Source organism: Dipodomys spectabilis, unplaced genomic scaffold, assembly GCF_019054845.1.
Source record: "Dipodomys spectabilis isolate Male_0828 unplaced genomic scaffold, ASM1905484v1 ptg000297l, whole genome shotgun sequence".
NCBI lineage: Eukaryota > Metazoa > Chordata > Mammalia > Rodentia > Heteromyidae > Dipodomys > Dipodomys spectabilis.
In genome coordinates this window covers 7,328,416-7,346,540 of record NW_024870974.1, presented here as the reverse complement: position 1 = coordinate 7,346,540, position 18,125 = coordinate 7,328,416, and positions in this window count along the sequence as shown.

The window sequence follows — 18,125 nt, the reverse complement described above, 5'->3', positions numbered from 1 at the left end:
CCTTGTTCTTTTGACATATCTAAAACATATTATCAAGATCTTGTGTCACTCACACTGTGACTACTTTCTTGACCTTCCTTTTCCAATGACTACAAGTCTGATCAGGTTCCATTAGAAACACAGACTGATGCCCTGTCTTTTTACAGATCACAATTTATTGTGTAACAATAAGTTACATCAAATTTCCTGGCATTAATTTGCCAAGTACTGCTGCTTTTGCTTGATAGCTGTAATTCAATTGGCCATCAGCTCCTTTTACTCCAATCTTTAAAAAAAAGTATTTATTTATTTATTCATTCATTCATTCATTGTATTTTCCCAGGAAAAGAAAGGGAAGTGAAGAGTCAGCATGTGTTACAAAAAAAAAAAAAAAGATTAGAAAAGGGGAATGGAAGAACTTGGGTACAGCAAAAATCAATCATGAAATAAAACACCCCAGGACTGGGATCATCAAAGCCCAAGGGAGCTTTAGTCTGCAAGGATCAGAGAAAGGAGAGACAGGTACACACTTTCCCACCCTCCCTCCCCATAAATTCAAGATTTCTCACAAAGCTTTGGTTTCTAGCAGTAAACATGGCATTACATTTGTCCGTCTCCTATTAAACAATCTTGTGGCCACTTTGACATAACTTTTCTTGTACCTGTGTACAAATTCCTGAGTGACTTGAACATACATTCATATTCCCCTTCCTGGTCTTCTGACCCCACTTTCTACCTGGAAAGCCCCAATTGATTTTCTCTAGTATTACAAACTTCTCTTAGAATTGACAAAAATAGCCAAAGCATCTTTGACAGAAGGTTCTGCACTAGACAAAAGGATCTGAAGTTTATGTTGGGGGACCTTCTAAAGTGAGGATCTTGAACCATCGTTTTTCTTTTGTTCCCTCACTTCCCCTATTTCCCATTTTGGACTAGCTTTTCATTGGTTAAAAAAAAAAAAGTCCCTATCTCCTACCCTTTTCTTCCTCAAAAGAAAACCTACATACCCATACACAGATGATTCTTGGAATGTCTCTTCAACTTTTATGTGACTTATGCAAAGATTCTGAAGCTGCTAGGCCTCCATCCTCCCCCCTCTCCACACATACCTTGTTCCCAACCTGAGTCCATACATTTTAAATGTAATTCTCATCAAATATGACATTTGTGACCAAACCTGCTTGTTCTGTACTACTCCAATCTTAATGACCAATATTCACTCAGATCACGCATTATGCTTCACAATAATATGAGGCTCTGGATGGCTAAGAAAGGGTTCGCTAGAGGTAGGGTTCAAGGGGGATATAAAGATGCTAAGAGAGTTTCTGTGAGAGAAAATGTCAGGAAGGAACTAAGAGCTTTTGAGACCTAGTGGTGTGAAATGCAGAGGTAATTGAGGCATAACGCTGCGCTAAGGGGCAAAGTCGATGCCAGGCACAGTGCTGATTTGTGCTTACTGGGTCCAAGTAGTTGACAGCTCCAGTAGTTCACACCAGGCAGAGAGACCCAGCTGAGCCACAGAGTTGGGAGTTTGTTACCTGTTGACCCTTGACACACACACCACAGAGTGTATGCTGCTGTTCACAGTGTTAGGTGTCCTTTATTAAAAAAAAAATGATTATGTGATGCATTTGCATTATTCTTGGGTCCAGAGTGTTTCATGAATTTATAGGCCTTGTTTTTCTGGTATGGGTTATTTGTTTATTTATTTTTTTGCTTGTTTATTTTTGTGCTAGTCCTAGGGCTTGAACTCAAAGCCTGGATACTGTCCCAGAGCTCTTCTTGCTTAAGGCTAGTGCTCTACCACTTGAACCCCAGCTCCGCTTCTGGATTTTTGGGTGCTTAATTGGAGACAAGAATCTCATAGACTTTTCCATCTCAGCTGGCTTTGAACTGTGTTCCTCAGATCTCAGACTCCGAGTAGCTAGGAATACAGGTGTGAGCCACTGGTGCCTGGCTGGTATAGATTGGATAGGCCCATATGTCTATTATATTCTTAATTAAAATTTTTTTTTTTGTCCAGTCATGGGCCTGAACTCTGGGCCTGGGCTCTGTCCCTCAGCTCTTCAGCTCAAGGATAGCGCTCTACCACTTGAGCCATAGCACCACTTCCGGCTTTTTTCTTTTTGCTTATGTGGTGCTGAGGAATCGAACCCAGGGCCTCAAGCATGCAAGGCAAGCGCTCTACCACTGAGCCACCTTCCCAGCCCTCTTACTTTAAATTAGTTAAATGCATAGGTGGTGATCTTTGCTTTGCATACATTAATCAGTCTGTGCTATGGTTTGTTTGAGACAGATGGTGGTTGTTGACTTGCACCACTAAGATGCACAATCATCCTGGCTCAGCATTTGCACTCAAAAATGAGGCAGACTGATGCTCTGTGCAATAGAGTCGCTCAGGACAAAGCACAGCCTGAAAGCCACTACTGTTCTTTTCAATATGGAGTAATTTTGGAGCAGGGCAGGGCCTGATCTCCACACTATCTGATTCACTGCTTGTGTTTTTCAGCTTGTCCAGGCCTGTAATCCCAGCACTCCACCTAGTTGGGATGCTAAAGGTCACCAGTTCAAGGCCAGCCTGAAATACACAGCAAGATCCTATCTAAACAAGTAAGCAAACAAAAAAGAGCACAAGTTGTAGAGTCAAGAAGTTATGGATTTAACCAGGCATGGATTTAACCTATGTAGGAAGCATAAATAGGAGGATTGAAGTCCAGACTGGAGGAGTGTGTGTGTGTGTGTGTGTGTGTATAAAGAGAGGGTAGTACTTATTTATTGTTATGCATTGTTATTTCTTCTATAAAATGCAAAACACAGGGTGTCATTTTGCCAGAATAGATAATGTACTTGAATATTTATCATGTAGCCTGAAGATCTAGGTAAGCTTATTCTTTAAAATTTTCTTCCCCAAATCAATTCCAGTAAGCTCCGACAGAATCAGCAGGAAATCACTTCAGTGCTCTGAAGAAAAGTTCTTTTGCTATAATTCTTGAGGACTCTGTTTGCCTTGGGGCTCCCCTGGCTGACAGGCTGCTGGAGTTGTGTCTATTGATGACTCCTGGGGCCAGGTTTCCTGACCCCTTGGGGGCAGTGGAGGTGAGAGCTGCAGTTACCCAGAGAACAGCTTGCCTTCAAACATCCCTCTGTTGTTTTTCTTTATTTCCTCTCTTGTTCTTCAGTAACATCATTTCTCCTTTCATGTTTCTTTTCCTAAGAATACATTATGGTTACCCAAACTAATTTATCTCCCGGGGAGCGCTGCAGATGTTTCTTTTCTGTTTTGTTTTGACAGTCTTTAAAAGAACCTCCAATCTCTTTGAGCTACTACACACAGGCCATCGTTTCAAGCTTCTGAAAGGCAAAAATGTATGAGAGTCAAAGAAAGAAAAAAGTCTCTGAATGATGAAACTCCTTACGAGGTACGTTTTAATGTATGCGGATGATTAAAAAAAACAACCACCAAACCGAGTCCCAGACTCTTAAAAAAGTGGTTCGTTAAACCTATTCTTACATGAGAGACTACTCAAAAATTTCACCTGAATGCCTTTTCTATGAACAAAATTAGAAACAGGAAAGCTGATCTCTGAGTTTTCCAGAAGTTTTAAAATGAATGAATGTTTAATAAAAGAGGTGTGCATCAAGTTTGAAGGCTACAGCACCCACGGTACTCTAGCTCCATATTGAGATGGTTCTCTTCCTCTTTGAGTTCTTTGTCTGGGATCCAGTCATCTCGATTTTGGCATAGCATCCCACTGACAGAAATTCTTCTTTTTAAAAATTTTACTTTTTTCTATTGTTATTACAAAGGTGTTATACAGAGAGGTGATAGTTATTTAAGTCAGGTAGTGAATACATTTCTTTCTGGACAATGTAGAAGTCCTTTTTTGTCTCCAATAGTAAGCCAGCATGAAAAGTGTTGCCTAATCTGGCTCCAAATAGCAGTACCCCTACCCCCTCTCTCCAACTTCTGCCCCTCGCCCCTCTGTCCCTGCAGCATGGGCTCTAGAAGCACTAGTGACCACGGCCTTTGCATGATCACTGCCTACAGGGATGGCCTTCTGCATGGGGCTATGGACAGGCTCTCTCCTCTGTCTCCTCATCCTTCAGGAGCCTGCTTAAATGGCCTTCTTCCTTGAAGCCTTTTTGGATTCCTCTGAGGAAATGGTTGCTTTGGGGATTATGTACAATTTACATGTGACATTTACATAGCCCCTATTATGCCTGATAATGTTTTTATTTACAAACTTCTGATTAGCTTGTGAGTTGTTAGAAGGTAGTGCTGGTGGTGGTGGTGGTGGTGGTGGTGGTGGTGGTGGTGGTGGTGGTGTGTGTGTGTGTGTGTGTGTGTGTGTGTGTGTGTGTGTGTACACCCATACAGGGGCTTGAACTCAGGGCCTGGGAGCTGCCTCAGCATTTTTGCTCATGGCTAGTGCTCTACCACCTGAGCCACAACTCCACTTCTGGCATTTTGGTAGTTTATTGAAGATAAACATGTCATGGACTTTCCTGCACAGGCTGGCTTTGAGCTCAATCCTCAGATCTCAGCCTCCTGGATATCTAGGATCATAGGCATAAATCACTAGTACCCTTTATTACCTACATTCCCTGTATTACCTACATCATCTGGCACAATATCTGGCATATACAGAGTAGCCGGCACAGGGTAGCTGAATGAGTACATTCATCGTATGTACATATTGTTTTCTGTTGTTTTTGGCAGTACTGGGGTTTGTTTGAACTCAGTGTCTCATACTTCATAGGTAGCCACTCTGTCCCTGGGCCTACACCCCAGTCCTTTTTGGACTTCATTATTTTCTATATATAGTATCATTATTTGCTCTGGTTGTTCTGGACCCAAATCTTTTGATTTGTGTTTCTCACATGCCTAGAATAACAGGCATGCACCCATTTTTTTTTTTTTTTTTTAGTGGTTGAAATAGATTCTTGTGAACTTTTCGCCCAGGCTGGCCTCCTGATCTCAGCCTCCTGAATAGCTGGTATTACACATATGAGCCATCATGCCTAACTAAATCTCTCTCTCTGCACATATATGTTTTATTTTACTCATTTATTTATTTTGTGGACACTAGGGGTTGAACTCCAGGCCTCATTGCTGTCCCTTAGCTATTTTGCTCAAGGCTAGAGCTCCACCACTTGAGTCATAACTCCACTTTCAGCTTTTTGGTGTTTAGTTGGAGGTAAGAGTCTCACAGACTTCCCTTCTTAGTCAGGCTTCGCACCTCAATCCTCAGATCTCAGCCTCTGGGTAGCTAGGATTATAGGCATAAGTCACCAGTGCCAGCTAAACTTATATATATATATATATATATATATATTTTTTTTTTTTGGGTCCGGTCATGGGGCCTGAACTCTGGGCTTGGGCGCTGTCCCTCAGCTCTTCAGCTCAAGGCTAGCGCTGTACCACTTAAGCCACAGCACCACTTCCGGCTTTTTTCTTTTTGCTTATATGGTGCTGAGGAATCGAACCCAGGGCCTCATGCATGCAAGGCAAGCGCTCTACCACTGAGCCACCTTCCCAGCCCCTAAACTTATATATTTTTAATACCATCAGTTTTGTTTTCTCTTGGGTTTGATTTAATTCTTGTCTTTTTAAATATGCCTTTATGACTATTAAAGCAAATTGTACTTTTGCATGTATTTATACAAGATGCTTGTCTCTCTGAGTTATTTTAATAATAATAAGCCTAAATTCACACCGAGTTTTACAATGGTGAATAGCAGAGCACACAGTTAGAATGTTTACTTTTCGTGCAGACCTATTTTGAAAGGCCATGTCTAGTCCAAGACCCGGCAGGCTGCAATGGGCTCCTTTGTGGCTATCGGCTTGTCAGTGAAGCTGCAGTTCACATCCCTTCTGGTCCCTTAGCTGATCTTTTTGGTTGGTGAGGGACCAACACTACCCACATAACACTGTAACCATGGTGATAAGATGCCCTATTTTAACTTTTTAACAGAAAAGATGAGATGCTCTAGCACTTCAGAGCCTATGTTTCCCTGTGGAATTTGGGGGAGCCATTCGAGCATTTAAGCTATCGAATCAGGAGTTGAGTAGATAATTACTTTCTCTTTTATCTTGGTTCCTTTTAAATTAGGGGTGGTGACAGACAACGGATATAGTCCATGACCAGCCAAATGTGAGGTCTAGGGCCAACTGGGGAGTCTTGTCACTTTTATGCACACATCGGGGGGAAAATCTCCCTTAAGCCAGGGGTTTTATGAAGAATAAAATTAGAGTATTTAACCAAAACTAGGGCTGTGTGCTTTTAAAAATGCGTGATGAGTCAAAAGTAGTACAGAAAGTGGATGTGAAACTTATAGAAAATCAGTGTTCATTTGGACTGTTTTCTACTCAAATTAGTCTTAGACCTAGTTAGAATGAGCACAAGTATGCATTTGAGATTTAGGGACCACTGAGAGGGTACAAAGTCCAATATCTCCCTCCTTCCTTTAGACTGAAAAATCCAAGTTCTCAAAGTTTTTCCATTTAAAGGTTTACAGAGCATTACAAAAGAAGTGTCTGTGGAAAGGCTCCACACTTAGGAGAGAGGCTGAGATGTAGTGGCCTGTGAAATAAAAGTGGTTTGCAGGTTTGTGTGTGTGTGTGTGTGTGTGTGTGCCAGTCCTGGGGCTTGAACTCAGGGCCTGGGTGCTATCACTGAGCTTTTTTTTTGCTGAAGGCTTACACTCTACCACTTGAGCCATAGTTCCACTTCTGTCTTTTTGTGTGCTTAATTGGAGATAAGAGTCTCACAGATTTTCCTGACTGGGCTGGCTTCCAACTTCCATTCTCAGAACTCAGCCTCCTGAGTAGCTGGATTGTAGGCATGACCGCGCCAGTTTGTAGTTGTGTATTTTTTTTGGGGGGGGGGGCGGGGGAGCTGAAAAGTATCATTTATATATATATATATATATATATATGCATATATTTCAATTGTAACACAGATTTCACATAATAACCTACATTATTACTTTTAAATAACAAAGGGAATGGGAAAATTAAACTCTCACAAGATGAAAAGCTGCTGTCCTATTTAATAGATCCAGATTTTCTCTAGCTTGTTACAGCCTCCGCTCACCTACTGTGATTGCATGGTTATTGCCTTGCTCACTCATTTATTTACCTTCCTGGCTCCTGTAGATAATAACAAAATGGTTTAGTAACAGTGACAACTATGGAGCTGATGACAGAGTATCTGCTCTAGCTTCAGCCTGAGTTTGTTCCATCTCTTGAATATCAGTTGAAAACACGGAGACTTTTCAATTTCTCTTCTTTTCTGTTTATTATTCTTATTATTATCATTGTGCCAATACTGGGGCTTGAATTCAGGCTTTGCTCTCTCACTCGGCTTTTTCACTCAAGACTGGTGCTCTTTGCTTGTTAATTGAAGATAAAACTGTCACAGATTTTTCTGCTTCAGCTGACTTTGAACTGCAATCCTTAGATGTCAGCCACCTGATCGTCTAGGATTACAGGCATGAGCTGCCAATGCCTGTCTTCATTTGTGTTTCATTCCCTCAATTTTCTTCTTGGGATATTAACAGAAAATAAACACACCCAAAAGAAAAACAGAGTATACATTTCCAATACAGATTCCCCTAAATATTCACTCAAAAACATCTACTATTCACATTTCTAGCACAAAGTATATAAATGCGTACATTTGTAAGCATGCTAAAGAGATCCCATTCCTACTTGATGCTGTCTTGAACTGAATTTTTGAGTCCTTCCAGATTGCTGAGAATTACTTACCTCAATGGAGAACTCACTGTGGTCAGACTAGAACAATATAGCAAAATCAAGTTGAGGCATGGAAATTATTGCGCGGTATAATCAGTGTGGGAAAAAGCCGAAGAATCTATTCCCAAACCTCTTTCTTTATAGAAGAGGCACTGTTTAGATAAGAGCCTTACCTGACCCTATTCTGTAATAGGCTTTGGAGACAGACTATGATGGGGGAACAGGGTAAGGAAGGGAGGTGCTTCTGGCCTAGGAAAGAATGCTTGGGAGGCTCACTCCTTTCTGCCCTGAAGGTCTTTGAGGCTTTAATCTCCTCTTTGTTCCCAGCTCTCATATATTCAATAGGGTTCTGAATTACTTTATGAAGTTTACTTTTTACTGAAGTTTAAAATGCAGCTGTTTGCTTAAGAGTTTTGGGGTGAACATCCTTGCAAGCACAAACACTTTGAGTTGCATTCATTTATATTAAGCTCACGGTGGCCTTGAGGTGAGCCAATGATGTCTCTTTAAGAGAACCAGTTTGGGGAAATACAGTTCGCTGATGGTCTGGATGATGACTTTTGGCTCTATTTCAAAGCAAAAACAAAACACAAACAACTCAGGCCATTCTTTCCCCAGGATTCCCAGCCAATCACTGATGGTATGGTGTGGGTACCAGAACTAGCTTGTCTTGTCTTCTGTGCTGGGATTCCCCATTGGCTGACAGGCCTTCTGAGATCTGTGCTTCTCATTCTGGCTCTTCCAAGTTCTCTTTCCTTTGCCTGAGAATTTGTATAGGTATCAGACCTCTAGCATCATCTGAAGGCTCTCCCTTCTTTCTCCTGCCTCTTGCTACTCACAAATATCACCTGCAGTAAATTTACAATCTGTAGACTTGTTCTAATATCTGATTCTCAGTGATCCAAATTGATAAATGTTGCAAGAAGGATTGTTGGTGGATGAACAGTAATTGTAGAACAATACCACACTAAACACTTGAGGACGTAAAATGATCAGGTGAAATTTTGCTCTGAACCAGCGTGGACATTATGTCTCTACAGTGTAAAATTCCAGCAAGAATACAGAACAAGATGCTGGTTGCTTCCTATACTAAAATATGGTAGAGAGCAGGCATACACTTATAGAGCACTAAACAGAAATACAGGTATTAAATAAATAATGGTAAGTAATATCTACCTTCATACATACCTTTCATATCAAACATGGAAGACAGACCTGTTGTTCTGTGGTTAAATTAGAGGGCCTGAGGGTTGCGTTTTTTTGGGGGGAGGGGGTATATTCATTAGTGTGAGCTACTGATGCATTGGGTCCTCTAATTATGACTAATTAAATTAGGTTCATGGACATCTCTCAAGGCCAGATAGACATTTAATTGGGAGACATTATTTATATCCATTTTGAGAAAGGAACTATTCTCTGACATACAAAGGAGGATCGCACTCATCTTTCTCTCCCTACCTACTCCAAACTGTGATTGGCTATTATTTTGGGGCTAGGAGAATTAGCTTTTTGTCTGTTCCTGTTTTTCCTGGAGACACAGCTGAAGAGTAAAAGAGCAGCATTAGCCTTTCTTTGGTAGCTCAGATTCCTAAGTCTTCAGATCTCCCCTTTGCATTAGCTAAATGGAGCCTTACACTAAATAGTACTGTCCTCTAGGAAGAGACCTGTGCCAAGGAATTAGCTTTCAGGTAGGATGCAATTAGCTCAGCATCTAAACTATAATGAATATCCAGTCCATTTTGCATCCCAAACAGCTCTTAGAGCTGTTTTCCTGGCTACTCTGTTATCTCATTTGCATTGTTGAAGCAATTTTTAACTGTGCTCTCAGGAGAGGTGTTCTCTGTTTGGTTCTATCCACGGATTCGACATACTTCTTTAATAGGAGCAGCTGCTGTGGGCTGTTCACCATGTTAGAAGATACATGCCCTGTAGAACTGAGCATGGTAGTGTACACCTGTGATCCCAGCTTGCACTGGGAAGGGTGAAATAGAAGGATGAGGATTCCAGATTAGCCAGACCCTGATGCAAGAAAGCAAACTGAACAAACAAGTAAAGCAAGAGCACCATCGTGTGACTTTGCTGATGTTATAGGTGGATGGGACTAGGAAATGAATGGGTGATCACTCAAATGATACGTGAGTAAAGCCTCAGGTCTGAATACAGAAGGAAAACTCTAGAAGCACCCAGAGAACCTCACCGCTGTCTTCAATCTGTGGCCTGGTGGCTGACAGGAAATTCCCCTGGCAAATTTCAAGCAGATGAACAAAAGTATCCGCCTTCCCTCTTCCCCGTCATAGGTCAGAGAGAAGTGAATGATGTCAGGGAGAAAGGAGAGAAGGAGTTTTGAGGGACAGGAAACCTTGGGTGGAAAGAGCTCATGTCACAGATTTAGAATGATTAAAAAAAATAAACCTGGGGAAGATTTATATTTTCTTTTTATGTTTATGCTCTAAAAAATTCTCCTTGCAGCTTTATTACTTTAGATTGGGTGTAAGGACTGCTGGTTTAAACTGCAACATAGAGTTGCTGGATTGTGTTTTAAACATGTCACAGTCATTGGTTGGGCTTCATTTTCCCCAAGGAAATAAATTGTAATCAAAGAACTCTAGTCCTTATGGTCTTTTAATTTTTTTCATTTATTTCTGCATCTAGTTTCCAGAATGATATGCAGGTAATGTTCAGATTCTTGAAGTTTTCTCTATACTTTGAAGGGTTAACCAAACCTGCCACTACCTTATCTCTTACCTTTTGCTGCCATCCTGTGGCCATTTCATTTTCTAGACTTAAAAAAATCATTTATAAAACCATATTTTCTTTTTTTTTTAATCATAGATCAGAGTTTCAGCTTTTTATCCATCTGCATTTAACCCAGGCATATACTATGATGCACAGATCTAGCACATATTTTCCTTTATTGAAATGTCTCACAATACCAGTAATCAACCATGGAATCAAACTCAGGGTGTGAGTCCACATACTTTCCAGCAGATTCTTCTCCATGTCTCTCTATTACTTCTCAGACTTTATTCCACAGCTGGGCTTTCCAGGGGATACTGAGGCACAACCAGATTTCCACTTTGCCCTTGACCACAGGGAATTATAAGATTCCCTCCTTTCTCTTCTCTCTGTCCAACTTATAATACTTTGTGCGGGAACCTGGATTTAGATTTCCTTTCTTAGAGGTCACCTCTTCTGAGCTACTAGATGTCTACGAAGTGTCAACACTTTACTAGTGAGATGACAGGCAGGTGCAGGATTAAGCAGGGCTCCTGAGATTAAGGATGTGTTCCCATAACCTCCCACTGGGACCGTTCAGGTTCAACTTCTCTGGAAAAGAGGGTGTACATAGGTCTGGCGGAGGGGTGGGAAAGATTTCTGTGGGCCCCATGGACCCTTGTCCAGAGATTGACTTAGCCTTTGGCATCAGGAGACAGACACCAGGCACTATGAGAGTACTGAGATGTGTGTGTGTGTGTGTGTGTGTGTGTGTGTGTGTGTGTGTAAAATTTATTTTTTAATTTAAATTTTGTTGTAAAGATGATGTACAGAGGGGTTCCAGTTACATTAGTCAGGTAACGAGTACATTCATTTTTGAACAGTGTTACCTTCTCCCTCATTGTCTCTTACTTTTACCCCTCCCAGTGCCCCTACCTCCCAAGTTGTAAAGTTCATTTCCAACACAGTGTCTAGTGAGTATCGCTGTTGAATTGGTTCACCCTTTGTCCCACCACTTCTGAGATTCCCCTTTCCTTCCCTAAATCAGATAAACTTATACACAAAACAAAGGGTACAGAAATTAAAAAAAAGTGACAAAAGGGAATAAACCAAAGGTGGGGGGGAAAGAAATAACCAAAAACAGCGCAAAATAAAAACCCCTTGTTTCCATTTCTTGGAATTCATTTTGATAAGCATCATTTTATATGGTCATATGTGCACAGCTAATGAGCCATTATGATCCTCTCCTAAGAATATCCTCCTTTGTTTTTACTGTGTGAATGCTTAGAGTGCTGTTTCATTAATTATGTCCAAATGTAGTTATTTGTCTTTTATTATCCATTGGATTAACTTGTAGATTTATAGGCATATTCTTGTGGTTAATTGTAGATAAGAGTCTCATGGACTTTCCTGCCCAGGCTGGCTCTGAACTGCAATCCTCAGATCTTAGCTAGGGTTATAAGTGTGAGCTACTGGCACCCAACTTTGCTTACACATTGTAAGGAATACTGTAAGTGTTTTTGAGATTAGAAAACAACAGTAATGCTGCCTTTCAGAGAGGTGATAATTCTTGTCTAATGTTTCGCGGATGGCAATGGGTTTTATGGAAGAAAGGAGTGGGTAAATAGATGCATGTCTTAGCGTTGAAGGTCAAAGTCTGAGCTTCAGGTCTATGCCTCTGTTCTAAGTCATTTTTTATCTTCCAGCACCTCTGAACATTGCATACCTTGCTTCTAGATACTGCCTTTTCACTTTGTATGTGTATTGTAAATGCTCTCCCCCAGTTCATGGCTTGTGACCAGCTTGAGCCATTTCTGGCTGTTCCATTCCACTCATCTCTTTACTTATTCCACTCTCACGTTCATACTGACTCGTGTCAGCATGTTCTGTAAAGTGACTTTGATAGAGATGACTATTTTAGTATATTTCAATGTGACCATTTTCTTTCCTCATGATAACTTTGGGTCTGATACACAAGATCTTTATTTTCCTTCAAATCACAATGACATCCAATATTACCCTCTAAAATTGTTCTGGGTTGGCATTTTACATGGAACTCTTTAGCCTGGCTAAGATTTGAACGTTTTTGTCCCCCACAAACTCACGTTGAATCGGAGCAACAGTGGCTCAAGTCCTGTAATCCTAGCTACCCAGTAGGCTGAGATCTGAGGATTGCAATCTGAAGCCAACCGAGGCAGGAAAGTCTGGGAGACTCGTATTTTGAATTAGCCACTTAAAAGCTGGAAGAAGATCTGTGGCTCAAGTGGTAGAGCATTAGCCTTAAACACAAAAACCTCCAAGATGGTGCCAATACTCTGAGTTCAAGTACCTGTACTGGCACAAAACCAAAATGAACTCATATTGAAGATTGCCATTGTACTTGTATTAAAATAGGACCTCTAAGAGATGGATTAGACCATGTGAGCTCTGCCATTCATGACACCAAACCCACCCATGCTGAGCATGGGACAGACTGAGCATGCTCAGTCTCCTCTTGCTTTCTCTTTTTGCCTTTCACAGATGTGATGATTGCTTCTATGGTATGCTGTAGGGAGAAGGCCTTTTCTAGATGCTGTAGCCTGGTCTTACACCTCCCAGTCTGTAGTACTCTGAGCCAATAAGCTTCTGTTCATTACAAATTACCCAGTCTCTGGTGTTCTGTGACAGCAGCACAAAGTGCATTAAGATAGACCTTAGTTTCCACAGATATATAATACATATGCATTTTGAATCAAATTTCCACTTATGAACAGGTGTGTTTCTCATTTCTATATGTGTTCCATTGGTCTTGGTATCTGCGCAGACAAGTGTTTCATGTTCGTTAGCATTGTTTTGGCTATTTATATAGAATAACTATTTGCATTTCAAGATTCTCCCCAAATTTGTAGTGATTCTAATTAGAGTTGGGGGATAATTTGGATATCCACAGATGGCTAATTTTTTCTACTCATAAGGTGATTTTGACACCCTTCTTGGGAGCTAATTTTGGCCATGTAGAGAGTATAGATCTTGCAGACTGGCTGAAACTATTACTTGCCTTGTACTCGTGTTCTTTGGCCATGTGACTCTGCTGCTTCTCCTTTAAATAAATGGAATCTTATTTCACCATTCTGAGTGTGTATTGGCCTTGGGACTTGCATTTTTGAATAAAAACCACTGGGAGTGACACTATGTCAGTTTTGATCCACAACCTCAATAGACCTTTTATATAACTGCCTCTCTTGGAATTTCACTGCTGTTTGTGAATAAGGTTGGGTTAGCTGGCTGGATGGTAAGAGACATAGAGCTGGCTCACTCATTTTCAACTCACCAAAGATATAGAGAGATTATAGCAGAGACTAGAACTGAGGTCAGTCTACATCCACCATCCATTGACTGAATCTAATAACAAATTTAAAACCATTGAGTATTTCAGGTACTCAATAGTTAGTGACAAAGAGCTAATAAAAGCTAAGCAACAAGTTCTTGCTACTATAGTATAGGTGGAAGTGATACATATTCATTTTGCTTTAATAACTTTCTCCTTAGAGGAGGCTGATCTAGAATTCATCTAACTTTATATATGCAGATGAAAATAGAGCTCTAGAACAATGGATCTTCAAATCTGGTCTGTAGACTCATGTAAGTTTCCAAGAGAATTTTAAGGGTCAAATTATTTTCATAATTATATTAAGTTGTTATTTGTCTTTTTCACTATGTTGACATTTGCACCACAGGTGGAAAATCACTGGTGGGTAAGATTTCTGCTACTGTGACACTTCACTCTCTTGTTCATCATTCACTTCATTACTGTACATTAGGACTGTACATTAGTAGTACAGTGTATCATCCTTGATAAAGCAGTAAAATTACTATTTCATCAAATCTTGGTCCTTGAGTACATATATTTTTAAAGATGACAAAGTATCAAATCAGCATCATATCCTTCTGCACACTTGAATGTGTACAGAATGTTGGACCAAAACCTGTTTGTGGACTTGTTCAAATGGTTGAAATTTCCTCCCCTTTTTCTTCTCCCTCTTCCCTGTCCTCTCCCTCTTTCCTCCTCTTATCTTCTTCCTCCTCTCCACCTTTTTTCTCCTCCTCCTCCTCTTCTTCCTCCTCCTCCTTTTCTTCCTCCTCCTCCTCCTCTTCTTCCTCCTCCTCTTCTTCCTCCTCTTCTTTGGGGTACTTGAGTTTGGACTCGGCCTGTACTTGCTAGGCAGGCTCTACTATTTAAGCCATGTTTCCAGTCCTTCCCTTTTACTATTTAGATCTGTGTAGGCAGAAAAACTCTGGTTATCTAGGCTTGGGGATTTTGAGTTGACATGTTTTAGAGATTGAGCAAAGTCAGCCAATAAAAAAAAATTTGAGCAATCAAAAAACAACAAAACCCCACAAGAGAGTGTTTTGGAAAGCTCGTGTCTACTACAATGACCTTGAAATCTTCTCAATACTTAAAGACTTTTTCTGCTGATGTCGGCAGTATATCAACACAATTTTTACAATATTGCATAATGAAATGTGTCAGCATTTGGAAAACCTGCATTAACTCACTGAACCAATGTTTCTCACAAGACTAATGCACACTGTCATATTATGCACACTCAAAAGACCTGTTCAAAGTTTAAGACAGACCACTAGTTTTATTAGAACTGAATATAAAAAGCTCATTAATATCACATTTCAGATTTTACTCTGCAATTATCTTATAAGAAACTATCATTTGTCATGTTTGGGTATAATATTAAATAAGACTAGTCACAATGATCTGATTATTAAAATCCCCCTCCCCAACTGTAACCTCTCTGTACATCACTTTTATAATAACAATAAAAATAAAAATAAATACCCTTCCCCTTCCAACTACAATTCTGTGTGAGGCTGGATTTATCTGTCTCAGGGAAAACAACATAAAGCAATTAACAAATAAGGCGATGTGATTATCCAGTTGGTGTCTAGTCACTCAGATATTAAAAGGGAAGAGTAACTGTCCTCTCCTCATTATAGTTTTTAGCTTTGTATGTTTCTTTTTTCCTAAAAACATTTTACTTATAGTCACAGGAGAGTGATCATTGTGATGTAGTTTGCCAAGAAGTATAAACCAGCTCATGATGAGTTAGTCCTTCCTTGTCTCTTTCTTCCTTCTTTTCTCAGCAGAGGGCTAGGAGCCCATTTTGTAACTGAGGAAGCATTGCCAACACATGTAGGAGAAGCTAACCAAGTGTATTTTTTCCATTATTGACTCTTAGCTCAAAGCTGTAGCCAGGGAGAGAAGAATTAGAATTGGCCTAAGCCACATTCAGAGGTTTAATTATTATATGAAACTGGACATTTGTTGTTATTTCCTTTTCCTTTTTTCTTTTGTGTTGATACTGGGGCTTGGAAACATGGAGAAGAAACCAACCACACGTGTTTAGTGTTGAATAGTCTTCAACAGGGTTAGTGTTTATTAGGTGGATGGATTTATTTCTGTGCCTTCTAGTCTGTTGCATTGGTCTCTGAGTCTGTTTTTGTCATGTAAACATTTAACCAATTTTAAAATAATGTGGCTATGTTTTGATTCTCATGTTTTCTTTCCTTCCTTCCTTCCTTTCTTTTTCCTTCCTTTCTTTTCTTTTCTTTCCTTCCTTCCTCCCTCCCTTTCTTCCTTCCTCCCTTTCTTTCTTTCCCTTTCTTTCTTTTCTTTTCTTTCTTTCTCTCTCTCTTTCTTTCTCTCTCTCTCATTCTTCCTTGTTCTTTAAGAAGGTAAATTTTAAAACAATAAACAGTTATGAACATAGCTCAAATGATTTACAGGTTGTGGATATTAGGTAAGCAGGAAGGGATAAATCTGAGGCTGTTTTGATGCTTTCAGTTCCTATCTAACAAACTGCAGCCTTACCACAATAACAAATAAAACCTAACTAGAAAAAATATATACATTTGTAACCAATACAAATTGATACAATTGATTTCATTAATCACAAACAACTGAGTTTCAACCAATCCTAGGCACTCTACTAATCAGACTAGGCCAAGGTAAAGCCACTGCCCCATCACACTCATGCTGAAATATGGTATGCTAACAGTCGCCAGTCTGGACTTTTCTCTACTTTGCTTCTGTGTTTGCCTTTTTTTTTTTTTTTAATAGATTGGTCCTGGGGCTTGAACTCAGGACCTGGGTGCTGTCCTTGAGCTTTTTCACTCAAGGCTAGCACTCTACCACTTGAGCCCCAGCTCCACTTACAGCTAACTAGAGATAAGAGTCTCGTGCACTCTTTCCTGCCCAGGCTGGCTTTGAACCTTGATCCCTCAGATCTCAGCCTGCTGAGTAGTAAGATTGCTGGTGTGAATCACCAGCACCTGGTGTTTGTCTTATAGACGACTCCACTCACTTGACTGGATGGATTTCTCTGAATCTCTTCTGCTTCTGAGTGCCATCCCATGAATGAATATTGTTTGCTCAAATTAATTCAGCTAAATTTATTGTCTTAAGTTTTGCTTTAAAAATAGTGAAGGAAATGAGCTTAGTTTGGCGATGTTGGCTTCTGATTACTTTTCTAGGGAACGGATGCATTGGTCAATTTATATACATTTAAAATGGTGTTGAGCAGACCTTAAGAATTATGTGTTATATGATAATTATTATTTTGGATGTAAACATTTGATGCAAACCTATTTAGTTTCCTGTCCGTGATAGGTAGGTCAATGACTTAAAGTAGAGCAAAGCAGACAAAACCAACCAGGTTTCTGGTCTGTAGTAGAGAACATTTCCTACCTCGATGATGTGTGCATGCACCGATACTTTGACTGTAAATTCTAACTGTACTTCTGAGTCTACAGGTATTAATCACTTACTGGACACTGCTTTGGCAATTATTAGAGGTTTTCTTTTCAGTTATGAGAATCTAGTTCAGTTTATCATACGTATATTTTTGGTAGCATTGACACCAAATTATGGAAATGTTAACACTATTATCATATTTTGACTGATGGTTCAAATTAGAGACAATTTAAATGTTTTGAATCACTTTTTGACACATTACTTTGGCTGAATACAAAAGCATGGAAAATGCACTCGGAAGCACCTGATTAATAAAAGTGTGGTTATCTCTATCTCATTTATGCTAATTGAGCTTTATTTGCTGGAAGATATTTTTGTATCACAATGCATTATTTACAAACAAGTTTGGAACAAGTAAAAGGCAATTAATTTTGACAAAATATCACTTTTATTGGTGAATTTTATACATCGTAGTTTAAATTGTCAGTAACTGTTGAATAATTCTATAATAATAAAAAGTCTAGAGAGTTGAAGTTCCAAATCTTTTTTATTTTGGCAAATACTAGGGCTTGAACTTGGGGCTTGGGTGCTGTCCCTTAGTTTGTGTGGTCAAAATTGGTACTCTATCATTTGATTATGCTTCTGCTTCCAGGGTTTTGCTGGTTAATTGGAGATAAGAGACTCTCAGATTTGTCTGCCTGGATAAGCTCCATATAGTGATCCTCAAATCTCAGCTTCCTGAGTAGCTACGATTACAAGTGAGCCACTGGTGCCCAAATCGAACAAAGCATGAGAAGCTAGTATGGGTAGAATATGGTGGACACACATCTGCTCTGATCAGCAGAGACGTCAAGGTCAAAATACCCAGCCCAGTCCCTTCCACCCTTCTCCAGCGTGGTTACCGTATGGGTTCTGACAAACATCTTA